The sequence below is a fragment of the Chelonia mydas genome, chromosome 12 (genome assembly GCF_015237465.2).
Source record: "Chelonia mydas isolate rCheMyd1 chromosome 12, rCheMyd1.pri.v2, whole genome shotgun sequence".
Lineage (NCBI taxonomy): Eukaryota > Metazoa > Chordata > Testudines > Cheloniidae > Chelonia > Chelonia mydas.
Window position 1 is genome coordinate 8,689,083 of NC_051252.2, and position 18,799 is coordinate 8,707,881.

An 18,799-nucleotide genomic window follows, 5' to 3' on the forward strand; every position below is an offset into this window, starting at 1 on the left:
TAAAAGAGAATCCCCGTTCTTTGAGAGTTCTATTTTGGAACATACTGTACCAATCCCACAATTACTGCAATTTCTCCTAAAGCCTTCTCGGAAACAGATGATCCAAACAATATTTAAATAAATCTCCCTTGGATGAAAGCTCCTCCATGTCTCTTCTGAGATTCCCCACACATTTTAGTTTGCTCTCTAACCTTAATCTCAGTCATGAGTTTGCCTAACTGATCAGCGTCACCCCACTCAATCAGCTCCAACAATGTTCTGACTCAACAGGGTCGACTGACCATCTGTGGCAACAGGAACCAGACAAGACTATAGAACCACAGCCACAGGCTTCTGACACACAATGAATCTACCAGGAGAAGAAGTGGGGAAGAAAAGATGTGGGATGAAAACCACTTTGGGACACTTATCGCCTACCCTTAGGAATACGTCTCAGTAAGTGATCCATGGGGTCATACCCTTATACATTTCATGTCCCACTGGGAGAATTAGAGATTGGCATTTTATTTGACTCATTGCAAATGTGTGTTTGGTTCTTCGTTGTTAAATCTGTATAGTGGGGAACTATGTGAGTATGGTTAACATTCTGGTAAGAGGAAACTGTTTAGATCAGGGGAACATATATGATTTCTAAGATATCAGCTAAATTGGATCAGCCCTCCTTGTAGTATATATCTTCATATTCATTTCAATGTATTTTACACTGTCTGTGCATTTTCACTTTGGAGTGCACCCTGGATTTTTTTTCTGATAGTGGATCATGACGGAGGTTTTCACAGCTGGCAAGGGGGCAGCAAGGACTTTTGGAACCCAAGGAGACGTGAGAGGTGGCTTGGAATAGTCAGAGAAGCATATTAGCAGGGTACTTTTGTTAAGCACTAAAATAGCTAACTAGGTTGATATCTAAATGTGAATCACGCATGCAGCCTGGCCATTGAAGGTATCTGTTCATGAACGTGGCAGCCTAATACTGGATGAAACCTTTGTGGAAGCAAATAAACCCAAAGGACTTAGAAAGACTAAATGGCTCAGGGCACGATTCATTCGTATGAATACAACAGTATCCAAACTGACAGGAAGAAAAGTGCTTTGAGGGCAGATTCTGAAAATGACTAGCATCTATACAAAATGCACACTCCCTGGGTCGGTCTCAAGGGACCACCCGTCTGGCAAAAGCTCAGGCTGCATTTCTCCTTATTCTCATAACTAACAAGAGCATGTCTTCCTTGCCCACGTGTTGCAACTGTGTCTGTGCATGTAGGTCCCGGCTCCGCCTCAGAGGCCTACTGACTTCTGGGTGGGCACAGTTGCAGGATCAGGGTCTTTGATCTCAGTTGAGTCACTGTCAAGTGGTTTAGGCATCAAGTTAAGATTTTGTTCCCTGCTTATTGGCTTTATTTAGTTAATTAGTTTGCATGACAAATTTTAAGCAACTTTAAGCACGCTGTAAATCAGGTCTACACTTGGTATTTGTGCTCAGGCAACTTAAAAGAGAAGACAGATGCAGGGTGAGAGAAAGGACGGATTATTTATTATCCTATTGTACCGTGGAGGAGCTGAGGCACAAAGAAACTAAGTGTCTTGCCCAAGGTCAAACAGGAAATTTGTGGCAGAGTCAGGAATTGTACCCAGATGTCCTGATCCCCAATTCAACCAAAAAAATTGTCCTTCCTTAAAAAAATAAAAACCAGATTTCTTGTCATTGATAGTACCCTGTGTCTAGTTTTTGCATATATATTTTTGCCATGCATGTGTTGGTCATTTTTCTTATTCCACACAAAGAAAATAAAGTTAAAAACATGGGCCCTGGTCCTCATGTGGGTCTTAGAATCACACAGTGAAGCATAGGAGGTGCAGTGCAAAAATGGCTTTTGATTCAGGCCTACCAGTGCCCCAGGCCAGTCCCCTAGTGGAATTTAGAGCCACCTGAAATTGTGCCAGCTGCCAATCCCTCCCCACCCCCACCCCTGCCCCGCGGCTGCTGGCTAGTTGCTGAAAAGCCCCAGTCACTGCCCTTTGCATTCCCCACAGGGAGGGGAGTAATGTAGGAGCTGCTGTGCTGGCTCTGTGCCTCCAAAGGATTTTCCCATGGCTGGCTATGCCTGACTTAGGTTCAGTTTGCGCTGGAGGAAGAGAGCAAAGAGGCCAGAATGCAGGAGAAATAAAGATCATGGGCCAGACTTTCTCAGACAGGGGAAAGTGGGATCCCGTCTGGCCTTTTGATGCCAGGTTCTGATGTCCCGTAACAGATGAGGTAGTGAGAACAATGCTGTTCCTTTGGGTTCCTAGATGACTGAGTTCCTTTAAAAGCAGACGAGAAAACAATACTTTGTGCTTCTCTTCTACCTTCTGCCCAAGGATCTCAGTGCAGCGTCCCAGCATTAATGAATGAAGTCTCACAGCCTGCATACAAAGTTGATAAATATTATGCTCATTTTGTCTATGAGAATAGTGTGGCTCTGCAAAATTAAGGGCCTGATCCTTCAGCCCCTGGCCCTATCACCTTTGCCTCTGTACATTTGTGCACTTACTTTGCATGTATAACAGTAACTGTGAATGATTAAATCCCTGGTTGTGTGCATGCATGGGTAGCTGTCTGCCTGGCAGGCTGCATGCATGCATGCATGGAGAATTGGGGTGTTCATGCAAAGCAGCAGGAATGCACTTCTGCACTCAAAGTGTATGAATCTTCTGGCTTAAGATCAGGATGTAAGTGATTTTACCCATGGTCACAAAGCAGAGAATGAGGCAAACACTTAATCTCATCAGCTTTCACTAGTTATAGATTTCCTTTGCTGGAATATTTAATGTATTACAAGAACAACTTCCCCCAAGACTAGTTAAGCAGAAATCCTACTGGTTTGGAAAAGCTTTTGCCTTTGGCCCCCAAGGACAGTTCTCAGCAATGTGATAAAGGAGTGGAGCTACTGCATAGGTAGCAGGCTCAAGTGATTGCTTCTCTGTGCTGGGGTCCAGTTGCAAAGCACGAGAGGATCTAGGATCCTTGTTTTTAGGCTGTCCCTGTTTCAGAATGAGCCTGATTCTCCTGTCACGGCAAATGACATAAATCAGGAGTAAATCTGCCAAAGCCAACTGAGCTACACTGGTGTGAAGCCACCACGAGACTAGGAGCAGGCCTGTAGTTTCTCATCCATAATGAAGCAGCTCTGGGAGACGTACTCGCACTAGCTCTGATCCCGCTACTGTGCTAAAAGTAGAGCATAGCTGTGGCACACAAGCTGCGGGACGGGCTAACTGCTCCAAGTATGTGCTCAGGGTCTCTGATGAGGACATGCTCAGGGAAGCCAGCCCATCGGACCACTCGCACTGGCATGGCTAAGTTCTATTCTGAGTGCACCGCTTGGATGAGAGCCAGCATGTGTGTATCTCCTCAAGCTGGGGATCACGCCCCCAGCTCCAAGTGCAGACATACCCTACGATTCTCTTTAAGGGCCAACTTTTCAGCTCCTTCCCATCGACATGCTCCAGCCTTGACGTGAGGGGAAAACCTCTGAGAATCAGAGGGTAGTTCATTTTTCTTGTCTTCACTCAGACCTTGGTCTCGGTGGTGCCAATTTTTATAACGTGGACACCTGTCCAGTGGGAAATGAACTCAAACCACCACATCCATTTTATGCCAACCACCAAATCGCCATCTGAGATCAATGACTCTGAGTCGTTACTCATCTTGGTCAAATTTGAACCAGTGACCCACAAGTGAAAGCTTCTATAGTCATCTGCCAACAGTGTTCAGACCCACTCATTGAGTTCTCTACTAGTTATTTTTATTTATTTGAAATGCTATTTTAATACTGATTTGAATAATTGTCTTTGGTTGTTTATTATTTTAATATTTTAATTATTCATAATAAGCTAGTGAATGCAATTATGGCTTTATTTATTGAAGGTACTAAATATGTAACATTGAGGCAGTATTTGTTGGACAGCGTATATAGACTGTTTATTCTTCAGGTGGAGATATTTAATAGGCAAAAAAGATACAGGCATATTAATCAAAGGAAAGCAACCTTAACTACAATATTTGCAGCCCACAGAGGCTATAATTACTGCACATTACTCAAATCTCTCTTTAAATCTATAGAATCAACAATCCCTTCTCTCTGAAATGTATATCTCCATGAATAACTATGTTGTTTTCCAGTGGCAGGTGTATAAGGAACAAGACGATATGCCATGAATCTAAGTTTGCAACTAGCTTAAGATGAATGGAGTAGCTCGGGGGGGGTTAGAATGGGTAGATGAGATGTTTAGAAAGATGGCAGTTGTACTTGTTAATGGTTACGGCAGTATTTCATCCATGCGATGTCTAGTCCAGTCTGTTCTCTACTTCATATGCACAATTCGGGTGAGGCTTTCAAAAGTGCTTGGGAGATGATCCACAAAGGGATTTAGGTGCCTAACTGCCACTTTGTATGCCTAGATCAAAAATTTAGATCCTCAAAGCAACTGCCGCTCAACTGTCATCTAACCTCGTAGGCACCTAAATTCTCTAGATGCTTAAGTTTCCACCAGTAAAATCCCCGAGGTACCTATATTTCTGCCGGCGGGTGCCACCTAAATTCTGATGCTGCTAAGATGCTCCGTGCCTGAGCCCTAGAGGAATCCTCAAACTAGGCGTTCCCCCACCTCACCTACTGGATCAGGCCCTGCATAAAACACAGCTACAGGAGGAGGAAGCAGTGCCCTCTTTACACCCAGTGGTTAGAGGGCTCACCCAGGATATGCTGTTTGAACCCAGGTCTCCCTCCTCCCAGGTGAGTGTTCTTACCACTGGCCTACAGGGTATTCTGGGGTGAGTCTCTGTCTCTCTTGTAGAAGCTGTTCCGTTTTGTATAAAATACTTAAATGTTCATTGCGCCGGAGAGAGGGGGAATGTGAATGACTCTCTATCCCAGTGGTTAAAGCACTCGCCTGGGAGACTCAGGTTCCAGTCCCTGCCCCAATGAAGATTTAAATAGTTCATAAAAAGTCACAAAGGGATCGTTTCTGACATTCTTAATCAGGACAGCTCAGCCACAGATGATTACAGAAGAAGGAAGCTTGGTGGTATAGTGATACATCGAATAACTGCACTGCAGAAGCCTGCATCATTTAGATTTTAGAAACCATTCACTTCAACCCAAGCTGTGTTGACAGAGTGGAAAGACTTTTAAGTTGCCCCAGCTTGGAAAATAGTTGGTCTGCTTTGAAAAGTCTGGAGTTACGTTTTCTGATTAAAACTGTCTTTGTTTCAAAATTCACTTTCAAATGCTTTTAATTTCCAAATAAACCAATGCCCCGATGGAATTATTTAACTGGCACAAATGTATTCCAGCTAAAATAATGATAAGCCTAACAAAATGATAGGAAATTGTTAATCCGTCATTGCATAACTTCTACTTGTGTATATTTCCGTAATCAAAATTCAGCACGATCTCCAATCCAAGGAAAACATTTCAAAGAGTTCATCAAATGCCACACGCTTCCAGGAATATTTTCTAAAGCCGATACAGAGCTGGAAAACTTTACACATTATAATCCACCTTCCGACTTATATATATTATGTTATGAAAAGATGCAAATTCAAACACCAGTTTGTACCCCAGTTATTACAAGACATCACCCCTACAAGATCTGCTAGCTGATGCTCTCCTTCCCTGCATTAAGCAACCTTCTAATATGTTCTAGCAATTCTATTTTTTTTATACTCACAGGCTTTTTGTTGTTTGTTTGTTTTTTAAATCAGTCTTACAGGCCCTGATTCAGGACAGAACTAACGCATGTGCTTAAACCTCCCGGAAGTCAATAGGACTTAAATACATGCTTAAGGGCCCTTCCTGAATACAGAAGCTTTCCTGAACTGAGGCCGTATTTATCCAGTGCAATACATACAACTCAGGATACAGTGGGAGCTCCAGATAAGCCCTTTAGAATGTAATACTGTCAATTTAAACACAACCACCAGTTTTGAACTACTAATTCTGTCCTTACAAGTTGGGGTAACTTTAAAAGTTCTGCATGCCAAGCCACTCCCGAGGGGCTGGATGAGAGGAGGTCTTGCAGGAAAAACTCCTAAGAATAACCATGCCTGCGGAGAAAATTTAGGTTGACGCTTATATTTTGTTGATGTTGAAGTTAGCAATAAAGTTATTCCCCCTGAAGAAGTTATGTTTGAACTATATAGGTAGAGTATGTGTATTCTGTTCAAAACATCATCTGGTTACAGACATCTTTCAGTATAACAACCACGAGGACTTAAAATAGCCTCTACCCCTTATCAGACATTTTGCTTGTTCTATACTGATGATCGTTTTTCATCATACGGTTGCCCACACCAAACAATATGCCAGCAAGAACTTGATGTGGCCGGGGAACAAGTTGGGACCACATTCCGAGGTAAGGCTGGTGGGTCCCCGTGAACGTAAATGAACTGAAGAAAATAATGGTGGGGCTTAAGCCACAGAAATGTGTGTACGTTTTTGTGAACAGTGAATCCAACATTTTACTTTCTCAGTAGTTCCGTGGGTAGCTCTGGAGCAGTTGTCTAGGACAGTTTGAAAGTTTCTGAAAGGATACTTGGCTGGAGGAAAAAGGGAACTGAGCAGGATAGAACAGGATTTAATGCTATCCCATAATTCCAGCCCACTGTCGTGATGCCGTAGGCTAAAGTGGCCTATCCGTGGGCAAAGGTAGGGAAGAGTGGTTTTGTTGTTATAATACAGGCCTGGGAGTCAAAAGTTCTGGGTTCTAGTTACTGCTCAATCTTGTTGTGACCTGAGCAATGCGCAACCTCAGTCTACCCAACTGTAAAACTCAGACGATTTCGACTTTACAGGATGTTGTGAGTTTTCATTAATGGTTGTGAGGTTTCATTAATGTCTGTAAAATGCTCTGAGGTCCTTGAACAACGAGTGCTGTGAAAATGCAAAGAAGTATACTCTTCTTGGAGAAAACGAAGCTGGGCTACTTTTCTGGAAGTGCTAGTGAAGATGGAAGTGCTGAATTTTGTTCTCCTATAAACTAACTTTCTGAAGACTCATATGTTCCCTGGCTACATATGTTTTGTTACAGAGAGAAAAAGCATAAGCAGCTTTGCTGGCTGCACTTCTCAAGTTCAAAGGCAGTTCAGAGGAATGGTATTTTGGAGACCCAGATATTTCCATCCAAAAGATAATGTACACCTCTTGATTTACCTATTTCTCAAATTCTGCATCGCATGTTTAATAGTTCAGCGCTCACTCTGTTTTTTGTTACTCATCAAATATTAACAATATACTTTCCACGGACAAAAAAAGAAAATCCCAGGTACGGGGTAGTTAAATAATATGCCCCAGGGTGAATTACAGACAGTTTCAGACTTAAATGTGTGGGTTTGCTTTTCAAAATACCATACAGTGTTTCCAAGAAATTACATATGAAAGTCCATGTACTGGCAACAGTACAAGAAATTAGAAGCCTATAACAGTCAAATGGGATCTAAATATTGCACATGGCTGCTCGTGTGACTGTATGGCTCAGAAATGGGTGTGTAATGGGGTACATATGAATGTGTCATGATCCTTTTTTGTCCTTTATCCACTCAGTACCTGGTTAGGTATCTACAAACAGCGTAAGTAAAACCAAGCTTTTGAGTGGCATTTTCATGGATGCGAGTAAGCTTTTCCTAATTCAGCTCATGCCCCATTCTAATAATAAATATAAGCAGCATAAATGCTTGGCTACACCTTTCATTCAAGAATCGTACGGCACTTTTCACCTATATATGTCGGAGAAATATATTATCTCCATTTTATAGATGGGGAAACCGAGGCATGAAGTAGTGGCATGACTTGCCCAAGGTCACACAATGAGGCAGTTACACAGATGGGAGCATAATCCAGATTTCCTGCTTCCTGCTGTGTGAACTAGCTGCAGGAGTTACTGCCTGCAACCTTCCGTTTATTTTAATCCTTTTTCTTTATGTCCCAGTCTCTCCCTTATCTCCTTTTCCCGTCATCAGTGTCACTCTCTGATGACGATTCTTCCTAGGCCAGCTCCCATTTCCACTGGCCCTTTCCCTCACAATGATCTAGTCTCATTGCCCTCCACCCTTTCCTTCACCTGCCTCTCTTGTCTTGCTCACCTTCTACTCTCCTGCCTTCCTGCCCCAATGCTTCCCAGTCCATCACCTGGTTCTTCCTGTAACATATCTCTCACTCAGGTGTAGTGGTCCCCACTCATGCATGCATGTTGCCTCCTCATCATACCTTCCCAGGTGCGAGATGTGTTCCCAATGCTCAGGGCCACAAGGAAGGTGCTTGAGAGAGTATGAAGTAGTTGGTTCTGACTTTTTTCTCCGGCTGCCTACATTCAATTCCCCCATGTTACACTGCGGGTATATCTGCACAGCAACGGGGTGGCACATGTAGGTGTGGAAGCAAAAAAAGAGAAAAAGGAGGATCTGGGGTGGATGTCTTAATCAATTTAAAAATAGAGTAAAAAGTAACCCTAACCCTAACAACGCAAGAAGTTGTAAAAGATGCTGTTTTCTCCTTGCTTTTAGTTTATAAGGATGAAATGCTGACTTAAGCAGAAACCTTGAGATAAGGTAGCGTCTGGAGGGAATTTGTATAAACAAAGGATAACCATTAGCTGTTAATGTACATAACAGGAAAGTATAAATACTTGTCTTACGCTGCTTGTAGGGGGAGGATCTGCCTAAGGTCCGACTGCAGTCTTTCCTTGCAATTGCTCATAATAAACTGTCTCTGACTTGTTGCTAACAAATGCAGAGTGAGGACTTGTTTTTTTCCACATACCGAAACTAGGGCCACGTCTACACTACAAAGTTAAGTCAACTTTATGTAAGTCGACATTGAGCCTCCAAACTAAGCAAGTGGATCTTGTGTGTCCACACCACACTCGTGTCAGCGGAGTGCGTTCTCACTAGCAGTGCTTGCATCGATGCACGGCGCAGTGCACTGTGGGTAGCTATACATATATAAATGCATGCAGCTCATTATAAAAGTGGCATAACTGTGGGACAGAACCAGAACGACTGTTCGCCACCCTGGTCTTTGGGTACACTTGCCGAAGCTCTTTTATTTTCATATGGCACTGATGCCTGTTCCTGGTGTAGCCCTTCTCCCCCACGCCCTGCGTGATCTTGGCATAGATGTCACATTTCTTCTGCTGGATCGGAGCTCTGCCTACACAGACTGTTCTCCCCACACAGCGATCAGATCCACACCTTCTGTGTACTCCATGCTGGAGCGTGTTTGCAGCCATGAGTCTCCATGATCAGCTGTGCTGGCGAACTCTCCACGCTGATCATAGAATCACAGAGTATGAGGGTTGGAAGCGACCTGAGGAGGTCATCTAGTCCAACCCCCTGCTCAAAGCAGGACCAATCCCCAATTTTTGCCCCAGATCCCTAATTGGCCCCCTCAAGGATTGAACTCACAACCCTGGGTTTAGCAGGCCAATGCTCAAACCACTGAGCTATCCCTCCCCCCTTTCATTTGTTTCATTTCATCAAACAAGAAATGAACATTCAAAAGTTCCCAGGACTTTAACGGGGAGGGGCTGTTTCCTGTGTACCTGGCTGCCATTCAGTGAAGTTGAAAGTGCTCTCCAGAGTGGTCACAGCAGAGCCTCCTGGAGGCCAATTCATTTGAATTACACAACACAGTGTCTACATTATCCTCATGTCAACATGGATGTCGAATCCAGCGCTACGCCTCTCGCAGAAGTGGAATACAGAAGTCGACTTTACAGGCATATTTAGGTCAGCATAAGGGACTTGGTAGTGTAGTCACATACATGATTAGATCGACTTAACGTGGCTTCCATCGACCTACGTTTGTAGTGTAGACGAGGCCTAGCTTTGATTGAGCTAGCTTGCTAAAAATAGCAGTGTAGCTGCGGTGACACAAGCCCCGGCATGAGCTACACACCTGAATACAATCCTGCCCAGGATCGTTGGTATGTCCTTGGATGGCTACACTGCTACTTTTAGAGAGGTAGCTTGATCAGAGCTACCTCAGGTATGCCTGCACATCCCATCCCAATTGCAGTGTAGACATACCCTGAGAGGCCTATTGAGTGAAGATAGGGTGAGAAGGACCATGTGGAATCCCAAGTTTTGCATAGCAGCAGCCTCTAATAACCACAAGCAGGAGCTGTAGGAAGAACCTTGCTCATTCCCTGCAGCCCTGGCTGTGAGTAGTATTTCAACTGGGATCAGTGACATTTGGGAGGCCTGGAGAGTGAAAGTGGAGAGAGGAAGACGTGCTATTATAAAGCAGGGTGAAATGTCAGAGAATGTCAGGGAAGTGAGGTAACAAAGAGATAGAGGGGATAAAAAGAAACCGACGGAAGCATTAAAGGAAAGGAAAGAAAAAAGAAAGAAAAACAGACAGAGACATTTACTTGAAAAGTTATGTGAACCAGCTGGTGTGCATCTTGGTGGGCATGTGAAAGGGAAGCGTTGCTGGGTGGTGTACCCCAGGGAGCTACCCGCCTCTTATTAGATATTCTCTCTAAGGATGTTGTTGTTACTAATGCTGTACTTAGAAGGATAAATGGGCTCACAGTATAGTATGATTAGCTCTTACAGTATTTTTGTAGCTTGGTGTGGGAATCTGACGTTTCAGCACTGATCAAAAGAGGAGACTGAGTCATCCAGCTTTAATTATATCTAAGCCCCTTCGTTTTCAGTTTAAACCGATTTTTACGGAAAAAAAATCCCGGGCTTTACAAAAAAGTATTATTTGTTTTTTTCCTATTTTCAGCCTACTTTTGTGTCATTCAAATGTATAAAAAATAACTTGTTTTATTTGGAAAATACAATGCATTGCATGAGAGAGATGTATTACGATAACACATTTCTCTGTGTGTATATACAAAGCTGCCTGGTGAAGTACGTCTATGTATTAGCCTAGAAGATACACCCAATAAACAAACAGGCATGCAGGCAAGCTCTGAAATGCATGCGCATCTGAACATATTGTGAATCTCATGCCCACCACATACACATTTCAAACTGCTAGCAGATAATGGTTTAAAGATCTGACACGCTAACATGGGAAGAAAACGAAAATCTGTATTAGAATATATTCCAGAACACAAGGAAGTATTTGAAAGTTTTTTGAAAAAAACAAGAACAGGAGAAAAGGGTGAAGTTGAATGTATGCACTGCAAATGGTGTGGCCCAATTATTCGATAGAACTATTAGCCTGTAAACATTTACAAGTCTACAACAGTAAACTTTTTATTCAAATGAAAAGTTTTATTTGGGGATTAGAGATATTGTTTTCTTAAACTCAGAGGTGGCGTTGTGTTTTGAGTTGTGTTTTAGTTCTGCAGCAAGCCACAGTGAATTCCATTCATCAAAGCATTCATCTACAGGATACTTTTCCACCCTGTCCTTCCGTCCACCAAAATAAACCGTGATATTTAACCAGAAAAATTATTATTATTTTTTGCACTGACTTTCACCTGGTTTTGTTGTTGTAGTAATAAACACCAGTAAAGTCCTGGGACAAATTAAATAAAATAAAAACCAAAAATGAAGGGTCCTAGTTTTACTTTGATGGAGTCAACAGGGGTAGCCAGTAGTAGCTTTTGTGCCTGATGGACTGCAAATCATTCATAGACTGAAATGGCCAGGAATGTTTCTAGTGGGGAGGAAACAGATTTCTCCCATCGTCATACATTCATTGGGAATTGACTTCCCTGGGATACTAAACTTTTCAGGTACCTGTGGCCTTTCCTATGGGAGAATAAACTGTAATGAGCAATTCAGCTATCAGCAAGTTGCAGAAGAAAACCTGCTGAAAGTTCTGCCACCTGCTGTTAGGACTATCGTACTATACGTCTGTATGTATCTTAACGACCTTTATGGGGGAAATGATAAAACTGTTCTTTTTTCTCCAGTGCATGAATTTTTGAGGGCAAGACACATTGAGTTACTTCTCATGAGACAGATTCAGGTGTGATTCTGCTAGCACTGAGGTACAGTATTTATGTTTGTAGATATTATAGTCTTCTATAAAACTCAACATTTCTGTGTAGAGAAGTGATACCTTTTATTAATGCAGGGGCCTCATTTTGCATCTGAGCTGCATTACTCTTTCCTCACAGAATTTTCACATGCTTTTTCTCAGCTGTTGAGTTTCTTTGTTCGAGAGCTAGAATCTCTGATGAAACCAGATCCGACTTTGATTCATATGAATGAAATTTAGATTGTAGGGTTTGAATAGCCACTAGAATTCTTTCTTGTGAAACTTTTGAAGTGCCCCCCAGTTTATTTAGAGTGTCAATTTCTAGCATAATTGGACTTTCCCGAAAGCTGAATGGCCAAAATAGACCAGCAAGGCAACTTAGAGGTGAAGGGTGGGGGGTAAATCCCTACTCCTGTCATCATTTATCCCTTCTTGTAGTGCTGTGGTAAAGCCAATTGATATATTTTTTTCTATCTTTCCTCCCTTCCTTTAGGAAACATAATCCTGGAGGGGGGAGCTAAGCACAAAAATGCAGATTAGAGGTTATAATACTAAGGGAAGAAAAAATCTTATGGTAGGGTGCACTGGGGAATCTGCCTTTGGACATAAGCAAAGAAAGGGAGAATATTGTGAGTACACAATTAGACCTTGATCTTGCAATCAGATCTGCATGGATGGACTCTTGTGCTCTCCCAGAGCCACATTGAAGTTAATGGGAACTTTGTGTTGGTGCAACGCTCTGCCCACTTGGATCCAGTTCCCGGTTTGGGACCATAGTCATTTACATTTAATACAGACAAACAACTGCAGCAGCAGAGAAAAAAGTCTGATAATAAAGTTACTACCACTCCCCACTTCTTTGAAATCACTTCCAAATTCTCAAAGGAAAAAATCAGTGAGAACAAAACTGCAGCACTATATTAAAATAGGGGAGGGAGGGCGGAAAGGCAGATACACACCCAAGGAATGAGCTTTTCTTTACTCTCTCAGTACTGACGTAAGTCAGATGGAACTAGATAAAGAATCTCCCTTCCAGCAACAGCATTCATTTATATACTGTTTGTAGAATGTGCAGTAAATATTGCTAAAGGTATATAGTCCCTCGGGTCAGAGTTCTGTGAGTTTGAATCATAGGATACCAGGGTTGGAAGGGACCTCAGGAGGTCATCTTGTCCAACCCCCTGCTCAAAGCAGGACCAATCCCCAATTTTTGCCCCAGATCCCAAATGGCCCCCTCAAGGATTGAACTCACAGCCCTGAGTTTAGCAGGCCAATGCTCAAACCACTGAGCTATCCCTCCCCCCTTGCAGTATAATGCATTGATGAAGAATATCTTTTATAAAGAGCTGCGGACTTGGATTCAAGAGATCCGAGTTCAGTTCTTGACTTTGCCACAGACTTCCTGTATGAGCCCTGAATGTGTAATTAGATTATAAACTTTTTGGGGCAGGGGACTGTCTCTTCCTATGTGTTAATTCAGCTTCAAGCACAATGGGGTGTTGGTCTCACTTGGGGCCTCTTGAAGCTACCGTAATGCAAATAATAAATAATAGTAAATCGATTGGTGTTATGAAGCGAGTTGACGGTGTGGACTTGTAGGTTTATGGAAGTGTATGTAGACACTGCAAGACTTTATTTTTAATAACTATGCTATATAACAGTTTTTTATTGAGCAAGGTAATTATATATTAGTGCTATGTGGACTCCAAAGTAAAAATTTGATTTTATAATCTATTAATTTGTAATTTGAGTTTTTTGCTGATTTTTGTGGGGCAACTTTAAAGTTGGATGTACATTCAATCAGGTGAAGTGATGGTGACTCGGAGACAATTATATGGCAGTAGGAAAATGTTCACTTCCTCACATTCAGGATGATCTCTCCCAAGCCAACTCAGAGACTTCGACCCACAACTCCTGTTGATGTTAACGGGAGTTGTGTTTCTATATCCCCTACTCTGCTTTGGAAATCTCAGTCTCTCTTTTTGTATTTTTAAAAGATGTAAAATTTCAACCCCCCCCATATTTTAATACTCCTTTCTGTTTTTTGCCAAACTTCCCAGAAAAACACCAAGGCTGAAATCCAGCATGTGCCATTTTAGGAGGAATTGGGTTGGGGCAGGGAGAAAGCTGAGCATTGGAAAAGTTTAAAAATTCATATTATAGTGGGAAGTTATCTTCAACCTTAACTATGATGCAGCTACCACAGCTCCTTAAATATAATAGCTGTTCACTGTTGGATCCCTAAGGCCATGCCTATTCATACAGTGCTGCAGCCATGCAGCTGTACCACAAGAATCTCTTCCCCAGACCTAGCGCTGTGCACACAAACACTTATGTCGGTGTGGGTGAATATTCCACCCCTAGGTACCCAGAGGTGGAATATGCACACCCCTAAACGACATAAATTTTGCCGACATAGGTTGTCGTGTAGACATAGCTTAAGAGGAGAGAATTTTAGATGGCGTTGACATGAATAACCTCTTCAGAATCTGAAAACTCATACTGAGAGTAGCCATAATTCTGTACACTGCCTGTTTTAAGAATGATATCGCTTGTAATCTTTCAATTAACAGATGTAGTGAATATAACAGTAATGAAGAAATGCTATGCCACCAAAAATAATCTCTGTATTGTTTTCCTTTGTATAGGTTGCAATACAAGCGATATGTGACTGTAATGTATTATAGATTCTAGAAGCTCCGGATTGATACCTTGTTCAACCCCCAAACAATAAATCAAGATTAAAAACTTCTTGAAAATGAGAAAAGAAGTGCTTTTAATGACGTTTGAACAAGACTGCTGTTGTTGTTCATTCCAATAAGTTATCATTTAAGAGTTATTTGAAGGCCCACAAGCTGAAAATATTTGTTTACTAAATTTACTGTATAGCTAAAATGTCTTATTTCTATACATGCAAGTTTGTAGTTTTTCCTCTTTACAGTTATTTGCCTTATGCTGTCACCTAGTACAATCATCACAGTACCAAACACAATAGAAAGGGGAGTGTTTGCACATGCTGTCACTGTGAAAACACCCTTGCTTCCTGTCTCAATCTGAGAACTAGAGAGTAGTGACTGCACACAGGTCATAATCTGTGGGCCTGATTCTGATCTGACAGTGGTGTGAATTAAGTGTAATTTATTGGGTTAAATGGAGTAACGATGGCTAACATTGAAACCAGTGCTGTTTCACGAGTTTAAACATGAGAGATCAGAATCAGGCCCTATTTGTCAGTTTCCGCTGTAACTTTCACTCTCCCCTGCCATCTCAATTTAGCACTCTGATAGTAGCTGGCTCCTCCAAATGTTTGGCTCACACATCTTGGACTTGAAAATATTCTCTTCTGGTCATGCAGGAGGAGAGATGAGTGATTTTAGGACCTGATACACGTGATTTATACACACAACCTCTTTCTCTCTCCTCCCTCTCAGATGTTAGCCACAAGTTTAGTTTGGATCAACAAAGTCAAAGCACAGAATATTTTTAGAGTTATATTAATGATACACTGATATTAACAACCCAGAGGAAGAGACATAAGATAAACACAAATAAAAAATAACTAAATGGAAGTGTTGTTACATTTAAATCTAGCTAGTATAGGAATCTAAAGGCTGAGACTTGAAATTGCAGAAACTATATTTAGCTTCTCCCAAGCATATTTAGAGAGAGCAGACTTGCCTGCTGTAGGGCCTATGTAGCTGGCAGACTACCCAGCCCTGATGAAATGTGGACCTTCTGCTGTCCTGGAACTTGTCCAGTTGTCTAAATTTATGGCAGCCCACTGACCACCCTTTTCCTGGCAAGACAGGATCTATGGTTTCTCCCCCTCACTGATGACTTTTGAAATACCTCAAAACTGTCAATTCAAGTAGGACTAAAATAGAATAACTCCTGTTTCTAAGCTGTGCTGTATTCAGGATGATATTTTCTCAGGACGACTGCAATGATGGGATATTTGATTACATTCATTGGATTTGAGTCTCTAGCTTGACACCACTGTAACTCAAGTAATTGACATGGAGTTAATCCTATTTTACACCCATTGTCCTTTCAGGGAATGGAGTTAATGTCCTTAATCCTCAAATCCAGCCAACCTGCTTGGTGTAGGGCCCACGCCCTCATTCCAAGACTGGCCAGGAGTTGTTACTTCCAGTCCCATTCCCAGCTCTAACTAGTTCTGGCTGGTAATAGACTCCAAGGGACTGTAACATCAGATGGGCACTGCTGGAGCCCTACTCTGACCACACTCCAGGCAGTCCTCCTGGTTATGCCAACTTTATGCCACCCACAGATTCCTCCATGCTGGGTGAATGCTGGGTTAGGGCAGCTTTACAGCCCCTCTGAACTGTCAGGACATCCTAAAGGGGCTATATTGGGACTGAGGATCTGGCCCATTTTTCTCACTGCTTGAAAGTCATTATTTTAAAAAGTCCTGGTGCAGTTTAAACTGTAAGTTCTGTGGGTCACAGTTTCCAATTTGTATGGCACTTTTATGCATTGTATGTTAGATGTAATATGAATACTTACATGTTAAGCGGTTAATATTTCTCTTTTCCGGAGTACATGAATAGATTCTTAGTGATTATCTGTACCAGAGCATCCTCCCTTCAAAGAAAATAACAATACAAATAACATTGACAATGACAAGATTATTACCATTTTTCTAAATACTGGCTTTTTGTGTGTGCAGGCATGTGTGAATTATTCCTTTTGCCCTGTTAAAATGATGTTCTCGTGAGTTTTAGAAACAAGACTCTGGATGTTCTTCCTTTTCTCAGTTTATGCCACAACCTTTAAAAGGAAAAGCTTTTTCAATAGGCAGATCACATGGTTCCATTGTCTAACTGCACATAAATGGTGTAGAATCATGCAAATTGGTATCGGTTTACTCATCCATGTTTTTAATAATGAATAGGTATGAAAAAGTCAGGTAGCCCTCTGGGAAAATCTGTTTAATTCTTTAATTGTATAATTCAATCCACAGTGCATCATCAGATGAATAATTGGTTCTGATGTTCTGAAGTCTGCATTCCATGCTGGTTTCTAGAAAAATGTCTACATTCCCTTTGCTAATTGAAAGAATCTGAACTGACTTCCAACTTATTATGATGGGTTCAAAGTATCAGAGGGGTAGCCGAGTTAGTTTGTATCCACAAAAACAATGAGGAGTCCGGTATCTGAAGAACACACCATGCATCTGAAGAAGTGGGTTTTTTACCCACGAAAGCTTATGCCCAAATAAATCTGTTAGTCTTTAAGGTGCCACCGGACTCCTCGTTATTTTTATGATGGGTTGTTTGCCTATGGTATTGCCTAGTTCACTAATCAGGGCCCCTCTTTGTAGCATCACAAACTTAATGCTACTGCATATCAAAATGTAGCTTTTTATGCCTCTACCTATCCTTAACTTTTTTAAACCATATAATTGCTGGTAAAAGAATGTCTGAGAAGTTTATTAAAATAATAACACCACCTCACTCTTGTACAAAGGAGGTCAGTATCATTATAGCCATTTTACAGAAAGAAAAACTGAGGCACAGGGAAGGAAATAACTTACCCACAGTCATACAGCAGGCCAATGGCAAAGTAGAACCCAGGTCTCCTGCGTCCCATTCCAGTGCTCTGTCCACTAGGAAACACTACCTCTCATGTAGCTATAACAAACTATACAGGCTCTGATTTGGTGAGAGATATGGTGCACATATATTTTTAAATAAAAATCACTTTTTCTTTACAAAGCAGTTGCTTTGATTCATTAGATATGTATATTCTAGCAGACTGAAATTCACCCTGGTACAGAAGACTAGACCAAGGCCCTTTGTACCACTTAAGATCCCCATCAGAGTTATGTAGGGGGTCTTTGGACCACAGGATGGATTTAGCTGATGCTGGGCTGGCACAGAAGATCACTTGGGAAGTGGGCTGGAATGGTTTGGGGGGAAGTCAAAGGAAGAGGCTTTGGATCCACGGTTTTCATGGGGTCACTGGATCTACAATTCCCTACCCAACTGGTGTGAAGGGGCTACAGATGGAGCACCAGCTGTACGTGTGTGGAAATCCAGCCTGGCTAGGGGTACAGGAGAGAACCCGAACACTAGGGCTTTATGTGAATGGACTGAATTTCACACTTAGTGCTCATGATTATACCTTTCAAATAGTCTGTTATATTAATTGAACTGTGATTGGCTTGTATATGCATACCAGCAGTATTTGATTATGCTCCAAATGACACACATCAATGGGTTTAGTGTACACAGCCATCTTGCTGATTAATTTACACAATACATGAAATTTAGATAAAAAGGGGCACAGCACCTGTACCTTGCACTTCAAATAATGCTCATCAGTAACTGCAACCTAAGGAATGAAGGCGTTCTTTGTGGAAGAGAACTTAGTAACCACAGCATATACACAACCTCTAATTTGAATAAAATTCCCTTGCTCAGAAATAACCTCTCTGTAAATATTAAAGCGCCATCATACTTCAAGTTATTCATAAGCCTTAAAAATTTATAAAAGTTACTTTGAAAAGCAGTTCTGCTCTGAAAAGTGACTGTAAAAGCAACGTGTTTATTGATGCTCAATTATTTCTACTTTCTGAATGCACACTCCATTACAGGGCTAACAGGCAGGCTCAATTCTTAACTTGTGAATCAACACCAAAAGAATCTGCAGTCCAAATTAGCCCTTCAGTGACACCTGTGCAACCCCAGGGTCTTCAAAAGATTTGCACAGGTGTCACTGACAGAAACTTAGTAAGCAATCGTATTGGTTATGCACAAGAAGAAACCAAATCTAGCTTATTCTTCGCTGTG

General features: G+C 41.7%; 1 long non-coding RNA gene across 2 annotated transcripts; it reads left to right on the plus strand.

Annotated features, from left to right (window-relative positions):
- Positions 1-272: 272 nt before the first annotated feature.
- Positions 273-18,467, plus strand: LOC119563727. 2 transcript variants are annotated; one of them, XR_006285166.1, is made up of 3 exons: positions 273-435; positions 11,917-11,994; positions 14,633-18,467. It is a non-coding gene; the product is annotated as an uncharacterized LOC119563727 (long non-coding RNA). The 2 variants fall into 2 exon arrangements; XR_005222301.2 differs by lacking the exon at positions 273-435 and adding an exon at positions 5,960-6,396.
- Positions 18,468-18,799: the final 332 nt, after the last annotated feature.